At 33.0% G+C, this 19,688-nt stretch overlaps 1 non-coding gene across 1 annotated transcript; it reads left to right on the top strand.

Annotated features, from left to right (window-relative positions):
- The first annotated feature begins 10,566 nt into the window (after positions 1-10,566).
- LOC114674968 (U6 spliceosomal RNA) lies at positions 10,567-10,668 on the top strand. The gene has a single exon (XR_003726061.1). It is a non-coding gene; the product is annotated as a U6 spliceosomal RNA (small nuclear RNA).
- The last annotated feature ends 9,020 nt before the right edge of the window (positions 10,669-19,688 follow it).

The raw sequence follows: 19,688 nt of genomic DNA, 5'->3' as shown, positions 1-19,688 counted from the left end.
ATACTACTAGCACTTTAAAAAAAAAATGTTCTAATTATATACTAAATATTACCCCATACTCTTAATTAAATTGAAAGCACCTTGAAGATAAGAATTATCATTTTTAAATATCCCTACAGTACAATTCATAAAGTGTTCCATTAAAAAAGATAAAAAAGGAATGTATTTAAATTGTATTGTTTTGACATAATAAGTCTTATTTTGAAAATCAAGAAATCTGCACAGTCTAGCCGTTTCTATGTTTAATTGCTCTTAGAGGGATTTTTAAAACTTGAGTCGTAAAGAAGACAAAGTATAAACATACATCTTTATAAACACACAAGAATTTATTAAAATGATTGAACCTCTACTTGTTGAAAGAATTATATACAACTTATAAAATATGTTCATGAATGACAGTGTAAAAAATCTGCAGTGGGTATGATGTTGGGCTCTGGTTCCTCAGTAAGGGAACGTCCAAGATGTTTAATCAGTGCAGCTATGAAAATATTTGTGTTCTTGAGTGAATTAAGTTTTTCTATCCTTCACTGATTTGGTTCCATAGTATTTTCCAGTTCTGTAACCCTTAGTTATATGCTTTATACCATTGCCTTTTAATTTCTACAGAAATACTAGTTGATTTTTAGTTGATTTTTAGTTGATTTATTCAGAAGCCCATGCTTTCAGTATGTAATGCCACATGTTCTCTATGGCTATAATGTATTGTCACTATTCTCAGTTTAACTAAATTGAATCTTTCACATCTGTATTCTCTTTGATCCTTTGCTGGGGTAGCTACATGTTTGTTCTGTGGGATCACTTTCCTTTTTATGATACATTGTGGGTACAAAGTTTAAAATCTTTCAAAAATGGAGAATGAACATAAAACAGATTTTGCCATGCCAAGGACTTCCTGTGCCATGCCATTACGTGTCTCTCAGAAGCAGTATCTAAGGAAGATCTCAGAGCCTTGTTGTTTAAATGCACCGTGCTGACCTGGCACAGTGGTCAGGCATGTAATCCCAGCACTGAGAGGCTGAGGTGGATGGATCACCTGAGGTCAGGAGTTTGAGACCAGCCTGGACAACATGGCAAAAACCTGTCTCTACTAAAAATAGGAAAAATTAGCCTGGCGTGGCGGCACATGCTTGTAATCCCTGTTAATCAGGAAGCTGAGGCAGGAGAATTTCTTGAACCCGGGATCCGGAGGTTGCAGTGAGCAGAGATCTTGCCACTGCACTCCAGCCAGAGCAACAGAGCAAACTCCATCTCAATAAATAAATAAATAAATATAAAAATAAATACTCCATGTCTATATCATAAGTACCATATTGCATGAATTATCTTAATTAAAGTCTTGCTGATCCTGACATAGAACGTAAGGGTGGAAAATCAAAGGCAACTAAAATAATTTCTAAAATTATATGAAATATTTTTGTGAAGTCTAAAAACATGAACCTCTTAGCTTACTGTTATTCATGCTTATTATGTACTTTCATAACAAGTATAACGATTCTAATTTACTTTCAGCAATTTTGACTTATTCAATTTTAATATCAGTAATGGATGTGACAAAATTCTGATAAGTGTAAGCCTAGACATCAATTCCTTACCACAAGTCCTATTTGGTAGTAAAACTATAGCACATATTCTACAACCCTACTATTCAACAGATAAATGCTGTATTAGATAATTGGTAAATGTAATGAAAATAAAATTATTATATTCTGTACCTTGTTTTATATTTCAATGAGTATATACTTTAATACCGATTTGTAAAACCCAAAAACATTTTGTAGCTTTCTGCACAGCTGTATAAATATAAAAATGATAGTCCTAGAAGAAACACATTACAGTTTAATAATGTAACTCATATATTATGAAACATTATTATATAAAATTCTGAGTACAGGAAATACAGTTGGTTTCAATAAGAAGTGTATAGAATATATTTTGATTTGATCAACATAACTTGTCTTATTCAAGACAGACATGATTTGCTTAAATAAAACCTATTATTTATTTAAAAAATTCAATACTATGTAGCAAAAAATAAACAAAAAAGAAATGCTAAGTTTAAATTTATCAATGTGGCTAGGCACAGTGGCTCACACCTGTAATCCCAGCACTTTTGGGGGCCGAGGTGGGTGGATGACCTGAGGTTAGGGGTTTGAGACCAGCCTGACCAACATAGGGAAGCCCTGTCTCTACTAAAAATTACAAAAATTAGCCAGGCATGGTGGCACATGCCTGTAATTCCAGCTACTCGGGAGGCTGAGGCAGGAGAATCACTTGAACCTGGAAGGTGGAATTGCAGTGAGCCGAGATCATGCCATTGCACTCCAGCCTGGGCGACAGAGCAAGACTCTGTTTTGTTTTGTTTTTAAATCATGAATGTGAATATCCTCACAAAAGGTAAACTTCGAAAACTTGTCTTAAATCTTTACACAACATTAATATAAATTAAGAAAATTGCAGATATTACATTGAATAATTGAAATGGAGCCTCACAATAGTGAAGCAATAAAAGAACTCCTCTTAGAAGGCCCCTTGAAAATTTACATATTTCTACCTCTTGAGAAGCCGTGATTTATTGGTGTTCTAGAGCTGCCATTTCTTTTGATTTCAAGGGCAAGAGGAAGTATTCAAATGTGTAGAAATCTCTGAGGAGATTCATGATTTCCTACACATTAGTCAGGATAATTACTAAATTTGCTTATTTTTGCATAGTCACAAACTGCACCTAAGCATGGTGCCTCAGACAGGACATAATTTATTTCTCTCTAATGTGGCCAATCAATATGGATAGGGAATCTCTGTTACACAAAGACCCAGGGATCTGGGCCAGTAGGGCAGCTCTACCTTACACACCTAAAAGTAAGAGGGCTCCAATCATGCCCAGATGCATGCAGGTGGAGAAACAGAGAAGGGAATGACATGTGCAAATATTATTTTAAAACATAAGATAGAAGTTGCTGAACTTCTGCCCATGTCCACATGGTAGGCAAATAGTGACCCAGCCATGCCTGAGTGGAATAGAGGCTGAGCATGTAGTCTCTAGCTGGACAGGTGTGTGCAGGGAAGAGCAGAGCAAAGACTTGAGTGAAAGGTTGGAAACATCTGTCAAGGCAGACAAAGGGAGCATAAGAACTCACTCACGATCATGAGACAGACAAGGGAGAAATCCATGACCATGATCCACATGACTGTTTCCTCAGAGTAATGAAAAACTAAGGGCATGAGAAAAATATCTTTTTCTTTATAATCTATTATACACTTAATGAAATGAGGATATCTGGTGTGTAAACACTGATGTCAGTGATGATGAAGCCTTAAGACCAAATTTTATTTCGCAAAAATCATTTTAATTGTTAATTCAGAAATATTTATTAACATGCTAACCAACACTATTACATACTGGTTGGGAGCCTGAACCCAGCAGCCAGACTACCAAGAGCCAAAACCAATTCAGTGACTACCAGTATGGGCCTAAGAAAAATAGTTACCCTCTCTGTGTCTCAGTGTCTTCACCTGTTAAATAATGGTATTCATAATAAATGTCACAGAATTATAAAAACGAGCAATAAATTCACAAGTTTGTCATTTAGAATCATATCTAGTACATAATACTCATTCATATTCAAAAACTCCAATCTGTAATCGTCCTTGCTATTCTTATTTCCTTTTTTTCTTATTATTATCCAAATAATTGGGAAAGATGACTTTACTACTGACAAATTAAGAGAGCACACATTCTAATTTATCTTACTGGCAGCAGTACTTTTTGACTTTTACTCAAAATCTCCTTTTCTATTTTGCTTTAAAATGAAAGCCATGCATTTTTGAGATATATATGACGATTTGGTGTAAACATCTCATGTAAACCTATTGCCACATTCACATGAAAAAAATGCATAGAAAATTGACTCTATAATATCGTTGTATTAGAACTACATTTTTACCAACTGAAAATCACAGCCACAAAATAACACTTCTGTTTTTACACTTATACTATCAATATATGTTATGTGCATCATTTAAAATATAAACAGAATGTTTGCTTCATAAAACAATTTAAAAAGGGAAACTTATTCTTTAAAAATAACAGCTAAGTAAAAGAAGTCAGAAAAAATAATACCATACAATTTAATGTATCAAAAATTCCAGAAACTGCAAATTGATCTATGGTGATAAAATGCAGATCAGAGGTTGCCTGAACACGAGTAGGCATATGTAGGAAGGGGCAGAATGAAGAACAGATGGATATGGTTATTACCTTGATAGCAGCAATGATTTCACAGTTCTACATTCATATAGTTTGGCTCCGTGTCCCCACCCAAATCTCATGTTGAATTATAATTCCCAATATTGGGGGAGAAACCTGATGGGAGATGATTGGATCATGGTGGTGGATTTCCCCCTTGCTCTTCTCATGATAATGAGTGAGTTCTCATGCTATCTGGTTGTTTAAAAGTGTATGGCATTTCCTCCTTTGCTCCCTCTCTGTTTCAGAGATTTTTTTAGGTAGCCCTTCCCATCACAGGCCTGGAGACCTAGGAGGAAATAATGGTTTCCTGCTGCTCTGTGAAATAAACACCTGTATGTCCAGGCAGAAGTCTGCTGCAGGGGCTGAACCCTCATGGAGAACCTCTACAAGTGCAGTGTGTGGGGAAAATGTGGGGTTGGAGTCCCCACACAGAGTCCTCACTGGGTCATTGCTTAGTGGAGCTGTGGGAAGAGGGCCACTCTCCTTCAGACCTCAGAAAGGTAGATTCAGTTGCAGCATGCACTTTGCACCTGTAAAAGCCTCAGTCACTCAGTGTGAGCCTGTGAAAGAAGCTACAGGTGCTTTACCCTTCAGAGACACAGAGACAGAATGCCCCAAGGCTGTGGGTGCCACCCCTTGCATCAGCATGTCCTAGGGGTGAGACATAGAGTCAAAGGAGATTATTTTGGAGCTTTAAGATTTAATGACTGCCCTGCCAGGTTTCTGACTTGCATAGGGCCTATAATCCCCTTTGTTTTTGCCAATTTCTCATGTTTCAAATGCGAACATTTACCCAATGCCTCTACCCCCATTGTATTAACATATAGAAAGTAACTATCTTTTTTTTTTTTATTTTATAGGCTCACAGGGGGAAGGAACTTGCCTTGTCTCCAATGAGACTTTGAAGTTACACTTTTGAGTTAATGTTAGAATGAGTTCAGACATTAAGGGACTGTTGAGAAGGCATAATTGTATTTTAAAATGTGAGAAGGACATGAGATATGGGAAGGAGTGAAATAATATGGTTTCACTCTGTGTCCCCACCCAAATATGTTGAATTATAATTCCTAATGTTGGGCGAGGAACCTGGTGGGAGGTGATTGAATCATGAGGCTGGATTTCTCTCACTCTTCTCATGATAGTGAATGAGTTCTCATGAGATCTGCTGGCTTACCGCTGTATTGCATTTTCCTCTTCGCTGTCTCTCTCTCTCTATCCTGATTCATTTTGCACACAGTTTTCAAACTGCATTAGAGTTTTTTGAGTCAGGTTTTCATGCACTCCTGTATTTAAGAAAACTCTCTGTTGATATTTCTGTCTTAAATTGCAACAAGTACATATTAATTTTATGAGAAATGACATTTTTATTATATTTTTCCCAACCAGTAATATGTCTGATATTTTAGGCCTTATTTATGTCTTTTTTAAAATTTTGGATTTCATTCAGAATCATACTTTTTTATTTTACATATAGAGTTTATATATATATGTATATATGTAGCTTGAATTTTAATGATATATTTTCATTTCCATTTGTAACTATTAAACCCAAGTATAAGAAATAAAAACTTCATCAAAATCAATATCAAATCATCTTAATATTTTGTAAAATATTTTATTTGGCCTTTATTATTTTCTAAAAAATTAATTTTGTCCTTTCTGAATATTTACATTAATTTTTGTTCCTTAAAAATTGACTAGGATATTTGAAACAAAGCTTTATAATTATGGTGATCCTCCTTTATTTGTCTTAGTGGTAAATAATTCCATTGGCTTCATGTGGTAGTAAATCAGAATACAATAGATGATACACAAGTTATTTCTTTTTGAATTTTTCCAAATTTCAATAACTTTTCTGGTACAAGTGGGTTTTGGTTACATAGGTGAATTACATAGTGGTGAAATATGAGATTTTAGTGCACCTGTTGCTTGAGTAGTTGAATGTTGTGTCAAATATGTAGTGTTTTATCACAAAGTCCCCTACTAACCTCCCCCTTCTGAGTCTACAAAGTCCATTATACCACTCTGTATGCCTTTGCATACCCATAGCTTAGTTTCCACTTGTAAATGAGAACATACAATCTTTTTGGTTTTCCATTGTTGAATTACTTCATTTAGAATAGTAGCCTCCAGCTCTATTCAAGTTGCTACAAAGTACATTATTTATTTTTATGGCTGAATAGTATTCCATGATATACACACATATATATGCACATACATATACATATATGCATATTATATATACATGCATGCACATAGGTGTATATTTGCGTATATACACATACATACATGTATACATACAAGTGTGTTTATACATATATGCACATACATATACATATATGCACATGCATATACATATACATACGTATATGTATGTATGTATATGTATATCATGGAATACTATTTGTATATATCATATATATGTATCAAATTCTTTATCCATTCATTAGCTAATGGGCACTCAAGTTGGTTCCATATCTTTGCAACTGTGAGTTGGACTGCAAAAAAATATGTGTCCATGTGTCTTTTGCATATAATGACTTATTTCCCTTTGGGTAGATATTTAATAGTAGGATTGCTGGATTAAATGGAAGCATTTACTTTTAGTTCTTTAAAGAATCTTCATATTGTTTTCCACAGAGGTTGTACTAATTTCTATTCCCACCCATAGCATATAAGTGTTTCCCTTTTCACCACATCCACACTAACATCTATTGTTTTTTGACTTTTTAGTAATGGCCATTCTTGCAGCAGTAAGGTGGTGTTTTACTGTGGTTTTAATTTGCATTTCCTTGATAATTAATGATGTTGAATACTATTTTCATATATTTGTTGGGCTTTTGTATATCTAAGGAAGGCATTTCTGTTCAAGTGATGGCAAGTGAGTATTTCCTGAAAAGTCAACTGAGACGTTTACCAGTCCAGGTAGAGAGGTTACTTCTTGTCAGGAGATTACATATGAAACCTGGGCAAGTCAATCATCCTCTCAGCCATGTGGAATAGTCATCCATTATGTCTACCTGTCAAATCAGTATTAGATAGCCAGTCCAAAGATGAATTCCAGGGATCTGTTAAGGACAGTCACTTATCTATAGCACTAAGATGCTCTCATGTCAGCTATTAAGACTTCTTAACTTGAATAGAAAATGATGGTCAGTTCTCCAAGCTCTGTCTGGGACAAACCTTTCTTATGCTTCTGAGAAATTGGTTCTAAGGTCACATTATTTCATTTGTGGAGATGACACAGTGGGCAACTGAAAGAAACACAGAATAATGAACCCAGGCTTAGTCCAATATATTCCCCAAATACCCTTGTTGACCTTATCTTTTTAAAAATTTAAACATGAAGTAAAACAAAAGTGAAAAACAGACTCATTGTATTTGCAGAAAACACAAGTTAGAAATTAAAACTTTTGGAGAAAACTTGTTAAAAATATCAAGCTTAAGTTTAAACATAAACATATTCTAAGACATCTAATAATGGAAATGTTTATTTTAAAAACATACATTTTAAAAATACACAGCTGTGGTTTTTTAACCATTTTGGTATGTATTTCAATATTATAGGGGTGTGTTGTGTGTGTGTGCATGCACATACATGTAATTGTGTATATGTTTGCAATCATATAACTAATGTGTTTATAAAAAAAATCTCCATTCTAAAGGAATCGCATCACAATATATTCCAATACTTCAGAAATTTTTAATTTTAGGGAAAATTGAGTATCAACCAAAAAAGATAGTTATAGGTATACCTCAGGCACGTTGCTCCACATGGTTCCAGACCAGCACAATAAAGCAAATATTCAAATAAAGCAAATATTCAAATATTCAATACAGACGTTCACCTAATTTCTTTCTTTTTTTTTTTTTTGGTTTCTAAATACATATCAAAGTTATGTTTATGCTACTCAGTCTGCTAAGTGTTTAAAAACATTCAGTTTGCATACAACATTATGAATTAAGTTCACCATCTTATATGGGTATGATTCATAGTGCCCCAACACAACTACAAATGAACAGTGAAAATACCTTAATTTAAAAATATGGTATTGCTAAAAAAATGCTAATGGTTATCTGAGTCTTCAGCCAAATCATAACCTGTTTGCTAGTAGAGAGCAGTGCCTCAAAATTGATGGTTGCCTCCTAATCAGTGTGGGTGTTTCTGAAGGTGGGGTTTGCTGGGACAATTTCTCAAAATAAGACAGCAATGAAATACGCTGCATCAATTGATTCTTCCTTTCATTAAAGATTTTTCTTTAGCAAGCAATGCTGTTTGATAGCTTTTTACCTACAGTATAACTTCTTTCACTATTGCAGTCTATCCTCTCAAATTCTGCTGCTGCTTTATCAACTATATTTACATATTAATAATACAAATACTTTGTTTTCATTTCAACAATGTTCACAAAATCCTCACTAGGGGTAGATTCCATCTCAAGAAACCACTGTTTTCCTTGTTTACAAGAAGCAACTGCTCATTTGTTCAAGGTTTATCATTAGTTCGCAGCACTCCAGTTTCTTCTTTAGGTTCCACTTCTAATTCTGGCTCTTTTGGTCTGCAGTTACACCCTCCAATGATGTATTGAATACCCTCAAAATAATCCATGACAATTGGCATCAACTTCTTTCAAACTTCAGTTAATATTGATATTTTGACGTCCTTCCGTGAATCATAAATGTTGCTATTGACATCTAGAATGGTGAATCTTTTCCAGGTTTCAATTTACTTTGCACAAGTCCATCAGAGGAATCATTGCCTATGACAGCTATGGCCTTATGAAATGTATTTCTAAAATAATAAAAGTGAAAGTAAAATTACCCCTTCATCCATGGGCTGAAGAATGGATGCTTTGTTAACAGGTATAAACACATTAATCACCTTACACTGTTTCATAAGAATTCTTGGGTGACCCGGTGCTTTGACAATGAGCAGTAACGTTTTGAAAGGTATCTTTTCTTCTGAGCAGTAGTTCTCAACAGCAGGTTTAAAATATTCAGTAAACCATGCTGTAAACAGATATACTGTCATCAAGGCTTTGTTGTGTCTCATTTCTACAGCACAGACAGAGTGGATTCCTAAGGGCTCTAGGATTTTCATAATGATAAATGAGAATTGGCTTCCACTTAAAGTCACCAAGTACATTAGCTCCTAACAAGAGAGTCAGCCTGTTTTTTGAAGCTTTGAAGCCAGGCACTGGCTTCTCATTTCCAGTTACAAAAGTTATGGAACGTAGATTTTTCCAGTATAAGGCTGTTGTTTCTACATTGCAAATCTGTTGTTTATTGTAGCCACCATCATAAATTACCTCAACTAGATCTTCTGCATAATTTGCTGAAATTCTGCATTAAGACTTGCTGCTTCTCCTTGCACTTTTATGTTATGGATACAGCTTCTCCCCTTAAACCTCATGAAACAACTTTTGCTCGCTTCCAGTGTTCCTTCTACAGCTTAGTCACCTCTTTCAACCTTCATGGAATTTAAGAGCATTAGGACTTTGCTTTGTATTAGGCTTTGGCTTAAGAGAATGTTGTGGCTTGTTTGATCTTTTATCTAGAACACTCAAAATTTCTGCATATCATCAATAAGACTGTTTCATTCCCTTACCATTCCTTTGTTTATTGGAATAGCAACTTTAATTTCCTTCAAGATCTTTTCCTTTGCATTCACAGCTTGGCTAACATTTTTGGAGATGAGGCCTCACTTTAAGGGTACCTTGGCTTTTAATATACCTTCCTCACAACACTTAATCATTTCTAGCTTTTTATTTACATTGAGAGACTTACCCTTTTACTGGAAAACACTGAGGCCATTGTAGGACTAATTGGCATGACTGAAATATTGTCATGTCTTAGGGAATAGGGCAGCCCAGAAAGAGGGAGAGTGATGTGAAACTGGTTGATTGGTGGAGCATTCAGTATGCATACAACATTATGAATTAAGTTCACCATCTTATATGGGCATGGTTCATAGTGCCTCAACACAACTACAAACGACAACATCTATGATCAGTCACAGATCACCATAACAAATATAAAACTAATGAAAAAATTTGAAATGTTGTCAGAATTGCCAAAATGTGACAGAGGGACACAAAGCGAGCATATGCTATTGAAAAAAAAAAAAGTTCATATGGTCTTGCTCCATGCAGGGTTGCCACAAAATTTTAATTTCTTTTTTTAAAAAAATGTAGTGATTTCATAGTACTATAAAGCAAAGCACAATACAACAACGTATGCTCATATATCAGTAAAGATGGATTATATTTGTTGGGGTAATTATTAACTCCAAATCTTAGGGTTTTAAAACAGTAAAGAGTGCTTACTTTGGTGGTATATACAAAAATGTGAATGTACAGAGAATATTAGCATGGCCTTTGAAGAAGGATGACACATATTTGTGAAACATTCCATATATTTTTGAAATATCACACTGTACCACAAAATAGGTACAACTATTATGTGTCAATTAAAAGTAATAATAAAAGCAAAAAGAAAAAGATTAATTTTTTCATCATTTACAAAAAAATATTTATTTCTAAATTTTCTGGCTCTCACTGCTGCACAGTTCAACTAATTATATGTTTTATGATGCCCTTTTTCTGATAATCAGACTCTTGAAAGAACTCCTTCTAGAAACATGATCAGTAATCATAGAGGGAGGGAAGGAAGACCATGGCCACCAGTGCACTGACACTTGAAGGTCCTACCAGAAGTAACTGATGGAGCTTCCAATTGCATTTTACTAGAAAAAATAAACAACTTAGCTAAACCTTACGTCTAGTGAGTTAGGAGGTACAATCTTACCTCATGCCTAGAAATAAAGAAAAATACAATTTTTGCACTTAATACTTCTTACCATCATCCACCTTTCAGCTCATCAAACACCATTTGGTTCATCCTCTTTTCCTCATTCAAAATACACTCATCTCCAAAGAGGAAGAAGAAAAACAAAAAGAAAAAGTTTCTTATAGTGAGAGTATTAAGCTCAATGTCATGGACTTTTGTGTAATATGTGGCAGTTTTGATTTAAGAAAATGTCTTCATTAAACTCAGATGTGGCTTGTTTTGATGCAGATTTCTGTGAGTTAAAATGACAAATTATGTTGTACACACACACACCCCACAATACACACCCATGAGAGGAACAGAAACACAATAACAACGACAGAAACTGACATTTACATGTCAGAGGAAGAGATATCAAAATACCTAAAAAAGAAATCAAGAAAACAATCCCATGTACTATAATGAAAAACAAAGAAGGTATACAGATTCCTCTAGACCTACAAAAGGTTACATATTGATAAATCCATCGTATTAGTCAAGAACATTATAAGTTGAGCCCTTCTAAATCAGGATTATCTGTATTTAGGAATAAACTTAACAAAGGAGGTGAATGATGTGTATACTGAGCACTATAATACATTGATACAAACATTAAAGGAGACACAAACAAATGTAAAGATATCACATACTTATGGATTGAAAGAATTAATGTTGTTAAAATGTCCGCACTACAGATTTCACAGATTCAAGGCAATTCCTATCAAAATTCTATTAGCATTTTTCAGAGAAACAGAAAACAATCCTAAAACTTATGTGCAATCAAAAAGATCACAAATAGTCAAAGAAATTTAAGCAACAAGAACAAAGCTGAAGGCAAACATCACCTCATTTCAAATAATGTCACAAAGCTATAGTAATCAAAACAGTGTGGTACTGGCATAAAAAAAGATGCAACAGAACACAGCAAAGATTACAGAAACAAACCCATATATATTCATTCAACTAATATTCAACAAAAGAGCCAAGAATACAAAATGGTGAAAGAACAGTGTCTTCATTAAATGTCATTGGGATAGCTGGATGTTCAGATGCCAAGTAATGAAATTGTGCCCTTATATCATATACAAAAATCAATGCATAGTGGATTGGACTTCAATGTAAAACCTGAAACTGTAAAAATTGAAAGAAAACATAGATAAAAAGTTATTTGGAAAAAATTTTTTTTTGGATATAAACCAAAAGCACAGGCAACTGAAGCAAAAATATGTGTGACTACATCAAACCAAAAAGTTTCCACACAGTAATGGAGGTAACAATCAGTAAAATGGAAAGAAAACCTATGGAATGGGAGAAAACATTTGCAAATTATATATCTAATAAAAGCCTAATATCTAAAATATATAATAAAGTTGTATGTGTATTTATGTACACACACAAAACTCAATAGCAAAATTTAATAATAATGACCTGATCTAAAAATGAGGAAAAGACCTGAAGAGACATTTTCCCAAAGAAGACATACAAAGGTCTGACAGGAATATAAAAATTTACTGAACATCAGAAATCATCGAAAAAATGCAAATTAAAATCACAAAGAAATACAAACTCACAACAATTAAGATGGCTTTTAGAAAAAAGACAAAAGATAACAAGTGTTGTTGAGGATGTGGAGAAAAATGAACTTTTATACACTGTTGGTGTAAATGTAAATTGGTATAGCCATTATGCCATTATGAAAAATAGTATGAAGATTCCTTAAAAAAATTAAAAAATATAACCACCATATTATCCAGCAATCCCACTTTTGGATGTGTATACAATGAAAATGAAAGTAGCATGTTGAAGACATATCTGGGGTCACATTTTCATTGCCGTATTATTCACAATGGTCAAGATATGGAAACAGGAATATTATTTTGAAATTATTACACAGAAATATTATTTAGCCTTTAAAAAATCCTGTCAGTTGTGACAACATGGATGAACCTGGAAGACATTAGGCTAAGTGAAATAACCTGGACACAGAAAGACAGTGCTGCGTGATCTTACTGATACGTAGAATCTAAAACAGCCAAATTAAATGTTTGCACAGTGGTTGTCAGGGGTTAGGTGTATGAGGGAAATATGAGGATTTGGGTCAAAGAGTGCAAACTTTCATTTATAAAATGAATATGTTCTGACAATCTAATGTGTAGCATATTGACTATAGTTGACAATAATGTATTTCATAATTGAAATTTTCTAAGATTAGATTTTAAGAGTTCTCAACAAAAAGAAAAATGTTAATAGTGAAATGATGTATAGGTTAATTAACTTGATGGGGTATCATTTTGCAATGTATGTGTATATCAAAATATCACTTTATATACCTTCAATATATACTATGTCTATTTGTCATATCTTTTAATATAATGCTTCTGTATCAATTGGAATTATTCCTCTAGGATTCTAATCACATAACTAGATTTTTTCAGTTTCTCCCATATATCTCTCATATAACTGCTTACGTTTTCCAACTTTTTGTCTTTCTGTGCTTTAACCAGAATATTTCTTTAGGATCTCTTTTCTGGTATACTAGATAGGATTTTTAGCTGTGTATAATTTGATACCAACTCAAACTTCAAAAATTCTTACGGAACTAATAGTTTTAGGTTCCAAAATGTTTGTTTGATTCTTTCTTTAGTGAGATTTCAGCTACGCATGAGATTTTTCAAAAGTGTCACTTATTTTTTTGAAGTATTTAGTGCAGTTATTTTAAAATATTGCTTCTAAAACTGTGTTTTCAGTATTTTCCCCTACAGTTACACATTTACTATTTACATGGATGCTGCATTTACATAATATGCTACAGTAAATTCCTAATTTATTGCTGGCAAAATTTTACCAGCTTTTTGCCACTGCCTAACCTGGAAGTTCATTTTAGTAAACTACAGAAACAGTTTTCTGACCACAGTCCACTTTGATCATACTCCAATACTATATGTGATATGTTATTAGCAATCATAGCTCTTCACCACTGGGGTCAACTTCTATTTCACTCAGGATAAACTAGGTTGTACTGTAGTAATAAGCTGTAAGGTATAAATCACTAAAAAGAGCAAAAGTTATTTTTCACTCATGCTACATGCATATTATCAGATAAATGGGATTCTAATCTTTTTTAATTTTCATTCCTAGACCCAGACTAGCCAATCAGCTACTATTTAGAATCTTGTTGATTGTTATAGTTCCAAGAAAAAGACTCTGACAAATTACATACTGGATCTTAAAAATTCTTCCTGGAAATTAAAATATATTTCCGTAGATATTTTATTAATGAAAACATATTACCTTGCCTAGAAAGTGGTTAAGTTAAAGCATATTATGTGCCCAGAGACAGAAAAATTAGAATGTCTTCAGCACCCTAATTTCTACTTGAAATGTTGTGCTATGTAGATTCCAAAAGCTAAATCCTGATTCTCTCTCTCTCTCTCCTCTCTCTCTCTCTCTCTCTCTCTTTCTCTCATGCACACACACACACAATTTCAGGTTAGATATTGTAAAAATAGCCAGAAAGACAATGAAATCTTCTAAAATAAAACTAAGTCCAATTTCGTAGTCAAAAAGGAGTCACTACATAGGTGCAACAAATTCTCTTTGTTTCTTTCTTCCTTCTGTTATCTGGTAAACACTATGAAGAATATTTTCTGTTTAGCAATGATAGAGCACCTTTAATTAGAGCAATGATCTTGGTGCACACATGTAGAAAAGCTAGATGAAATAATAGGTGTATATCTTTCAGAGAAATCCAGTGGCAAATAAGGCCTGAGCAAGAAAACACACTGTAGTGAAGAAATCCATATAATGAGGTGCTAATGTTCTGAAGGTGATTTTTCCCTAAGTGTGTTTGTTGATTATAATATGGAAAGATTCTGAGAATCTATGCAGAAGTCCTAAGCAGTTTGTTATAAGCAACAAATGAATCAGCAGAAGTTTTGGCTCTTCCACATCCTGGAGAAATAAAATTTTGAGTTAAGAAATGACAAGGCAGTCAGCACTTGGGGTGGGGGAGAAGCAAACGATCTTAGGGATAATAGAAGTCTGGGAAAGTAAGTCAAATACTCTATGAGTTTTCCCCATGAGACATTTGGTTAACTCTTATACAAGGTAATTATTAAGGATAAGAATCAAAACTGTAAGACACTGAAAGAAAAAAACAAGTTCTCCGCAATCTTAATGATACTGAGGAGTGACATTTGAGTTCAGACTCCGCCAGGATATAAACCTTACCAAATGCCATATTAGCTCTAAATTCAGGAGGGTTACTTAGGAGAAATAGAGACAGCCAGATAAATCTTTAAAACATGCTACCAAGCCTCAAATCAGTTTTCTGATTGAATGGAGATGATACAGTAACACTTTATATTTCTAAAGAAGCAACATTTCTGTTGAGGAAAATAATGTCATAGATAAACTTAACAGTTATTCACTCATAATGTCTGATTTCAAGTGATAAATTGCAAGTTACCAAGAAACAGGATCAAGGGTAAAAACAGACAATAGGAAGAGACAGATTATCCATTATTTATGTTGCAAAAGATGGAGAGTAGCTGTAATTAATGTATTAAAGGAAATAAAAAGAAGCATGCAGATATTTAGGTGATAATTAGACCTTAAATATATATATACACACACACATATATAGTATATATACACACATATGTGTGTATATACATACGTATATACATATATATGCACATATATGTATATGTATATATATGTGTATATACATATATATACACACACACATAATTCTAGAACTGACAAGTGCAATATTTGGAATTAAGAATTCAATAGATGGACATAACAGAAGGTTTTTCATGGAAGAAAAGATAATAGGCCAACTACAAAGCAGATAAATAAAAAAATAACAATCCTAAGACACAGAGAGCAAAAATTATAAAAATATTTGATTAAAAGAGCCAAATATTTATCAAGCAAGCAGCATAAGCTTTTCATAGAAGTGTATGTTGTCTCACAGTAGGAGAAAAATAATGTTGTAGATAACAATGTTCAAAGACAGAACATCTGAGAAATTTTCAAAGATTTCGTTAAAACAACAAACCATAGACTCAAGAAATCTTGTGAAGTCAAAACAGAAGAAAATTTAAACACAAAAACATACAAAATCACACTTTCAGAGCCTATTTGTAAAATTTCTGAAACCAAATATTAAAATTAAGAGAACATGGCTTTTTTATTAAGAAAACAAAAACTTTACCATTTTCTTTCTGTGGCATTTAAATATATGCGACTACAATTTTTTTGACAACAATTTTCTGTGAAAAATGCGGACTTTCCTATTATTTGGCTACTACTTTACATTTTAGAATATAAATCAAATGTTACAGTAATAACTGTCCAAAAGAATTAATTTAGAATTGAAATGCTATTCTTTCAGAGTTTTATGATTATTAAGACTGTGAACATTTGTTCTCTGAGTTATACAGTAGTCCCTTCTTATCTACAGGGAATATGGTCCAAGACCTTCAGTGGATGCCTGAAACCATGGATAGAACTGAATCCTATATAAACTATATTTTCTCTTACATGTACATATATTCCTACATATAGTTTACTTTATAAATTATACACAGCAAGAGATTAACAATAATAATAACCAATGGAACATTTATAACAACTTTGTAAATGTGGTCTCTACCTCTACAAAATATTTTATCGTAGTTTACTCACCCTTGTTGTGGTGGGTCGATCTGATAACTAAGACTAAAAGATAACTGTGTACTAAAAGGTCAGGTAGCATACAGCATGGACAATAAACAAAGAGATAATTGACTAGTGGGCAGAACTGAGTGGGATGGTGTGGGATTCTGTTGTACTACTCAAAAACGCACAATTTGAAACTTATGAATTATTTCTGGAAGTTTCCATTTAAAAGTTTTAGACCGTGGTTTACTGCAGGTGACCAAAACCACAGAAAGTGAAGGAGGAAATAAGGGAGATGGGGGGCTACTGTACTGTATTTTTGACAATCTTACATACACATTGATCTATATTTCAAATACCTGGTTTATTGTTTACTGGAAAATGAAAAAAACACATCTATTAAATTGACTTTCAATAGCAGCAATTTATTTTGGTTAATCATCTCTGAAAGTTAATTGAAAACTCTGTAAAAAAATAAATAAGTCAGTGATGGAGAATATTTTAATTTGTAGTCTTGGGGCAAACATCAATTGATTGTAAACAAAAAATTCTTGGAAAATAACTCATGAATTAAATGTAAAATGTCAAACAATGGTTATATGTATGAAGAAAGTTTTTCCTTTTTTAATCCTTAAAAGTAAAAAGACACTTAAGAGTGTATGTAAAATAAAGATCAGTGTTTAAAACCAATAGCATGTAACATTTTCTAAATTTTTACAATGATAAATAGGTCCTTCTTTAAAATTGAATATACCACCCTTTGGTTTAAAAATGATATGTACTTGGCTTCTGTGAATATATTAGAACATTAGCTAAAATTTGTATACTTGTAAATTCAGTAGTATTATCTAAATAAGTAAAACAATAACAACTGTCTTATAGAACTTTCAGTTATTCTTATCAATGGCATAATAGTAAAAAATGCAATGTCCAATAATTCTTCATATCTCTTATTTTATAAAATAGTTTCAGTGTATTATCATAAGCATGCTCTTCAAAGCAAGTCATCTAAAATATCCTAGACTGATCCTTTAAGTAATGTTAATTATATGGCTGTGGGTATATTTTTTCAATAACGGATGATATGATGTATTTACCTATACTTTTCACCATATAATTAAGGCTCTAATTATAATATTCCATAGAAATATCATTAAAAGCCATGCATTCTCTAAAAATGTTTAAACCGTTCATGAAAAAATAATTTCAAATATCTATAAAAAGGGGCCATTTGAAAATTGGCAAAGAGTGATAAAAAAGAGCTGCAGAATGCAATCATTTTTTAACTACCATTGTGTGTGACAGAGTTTGTATGCTTTCCAAAATTTGAGCTGCGAGGCCTGCCAGACATGTTTGCAGGAATTTGGAAAGGAAATCTACCATGTTCTGTATTCTTGGCATGGGCATGAAGAAAGTTTTAAAGAATAAAATTTGGTCTACTTCTATACATTTGAATTCAGCAATAACAATTTCAGCAATAACGATTTCAAGCAAAAACTTAACTTTAGGTTTCAGCAGTAACAGCTTCAAGAAAACTTAACTTTAGGTTAAGTAAAAAAAAAAGTTATATTTATTTGAATTTCAGTATCATTTTCAAAGTTGTTCTCTTTCTGAAAACTTACTTGAAAGTTAATATTATTTGTTAATATTATAATTTTTTCAAGTCATATATTCAATGAATCCCTGTGTTTAAAATATTGTACGTTTTAAAAGCAGGTTGTATGGTAGAAATGGCATGAAAAGCAGCTCTCGTGCTGAAATTACTAATGAATAAAATGAAATTATTGTTAACATTTGACAGTAATATTGGCTTGTTACGCCCAATGTGCTCCACTGATTCTGAATACATTTTTAAAAATTCAAATGATTACTAATTAACAACTATGTTAAATAAGGTTATTCACAAAAATACTTGATTAAAAAGTCATAGACAATAATTGTACAGTATAGAATTATAGAAATAATTAATCACTTAATCATTTTGCCTAGTTTGGGCAAGCCACAAAATAAAATATGTAGAAGACAAAATCTGTGATTCCTGAGGGTTAAAACTGTCTAACATTCTTCTTTCTTTAAAGATAAAATGAATTGCTTAAGAGAACTCTGAGGAAGGTCAAAATCATCCATTTTGAGGAACTGAAACTAATTTTAACTTACAGTGATATTATCACCAACTGGATACTGAAATCTGTACTTCACATATACATTTACATTTCATTTCTACTTAAGGTTTGATGTAAGTCCATTACCTTTAGCAAGAATGGTCAAATTTATTAATTTGGCCAACTATCACAGAACCATTCACATAAAAACTACCAAGGCAGAATTTGTCTATACCTTTAAAAAGTTTTAATGAACTACATGAATAGTATAACCCACTGAGGGATAAACCAGATCTTTCCATTTTACTAATAAGAATGAAATTTTGTAATGTAATTTTATCCTTAAAATAGATAGCTACATGCAATAATAATTTGCTAACTATCTAGCTAGCTAGCTAGCTATCGATTGATTTATCGACTTATCTATCATCTATTCCATTTTCCCAGCTTATGGCAGATACCCCTTACTTCTCAAAATCCTTTGGGAATTGCCTCTGTTGGAAAGAACGTCCTCATTAAAGGGCATGTTCCTTTCTCAGATTGGCCTTTATCCAGTAGCTGATCTATGTGAGGTGAAAATGTCTTGATTTTTCCCTATTTGGGACAACTTTGAAGAGTCATTCCTGCTCCAGAGTCCCTTGTAGGGTTGGTGGAAGCTTTAACTGAGAATTCCATTTTAGAGTTCCCAGGGAAATCAAACTGAGAGACCAAAACTTGCAGTGTAAACTAGTAATTTTCACACTGCATAATAAGTTCTCAGTGACTCTCTACAAATGACCAATTAAAAATTCTAACTATATGCCTAAGAATAAACACACTAGTGCCTTTTTTCTGTCTTATACTTT

This window comes from Macaca mulatta, chromosome 1, assembly GCF_049350105.2.
Source record: "Macaca mulatta isolate MMU2019108-1 chromosome 1, T2T-MMU8v2.0, whole genome shotgun sequence".
Taxonomy (NCBI): domain Eukaryota; kingdom Metazoa; phylum Chordata; class Mammalia; order Primates; family Cercopithecidae; genus Macaca; species Macaca mulatta.
The sequence above is the reverse complement of the archived record's forward strand: the minus strand, read 5'-3'. Positions and strand labels throughout refer to the sequence as shown.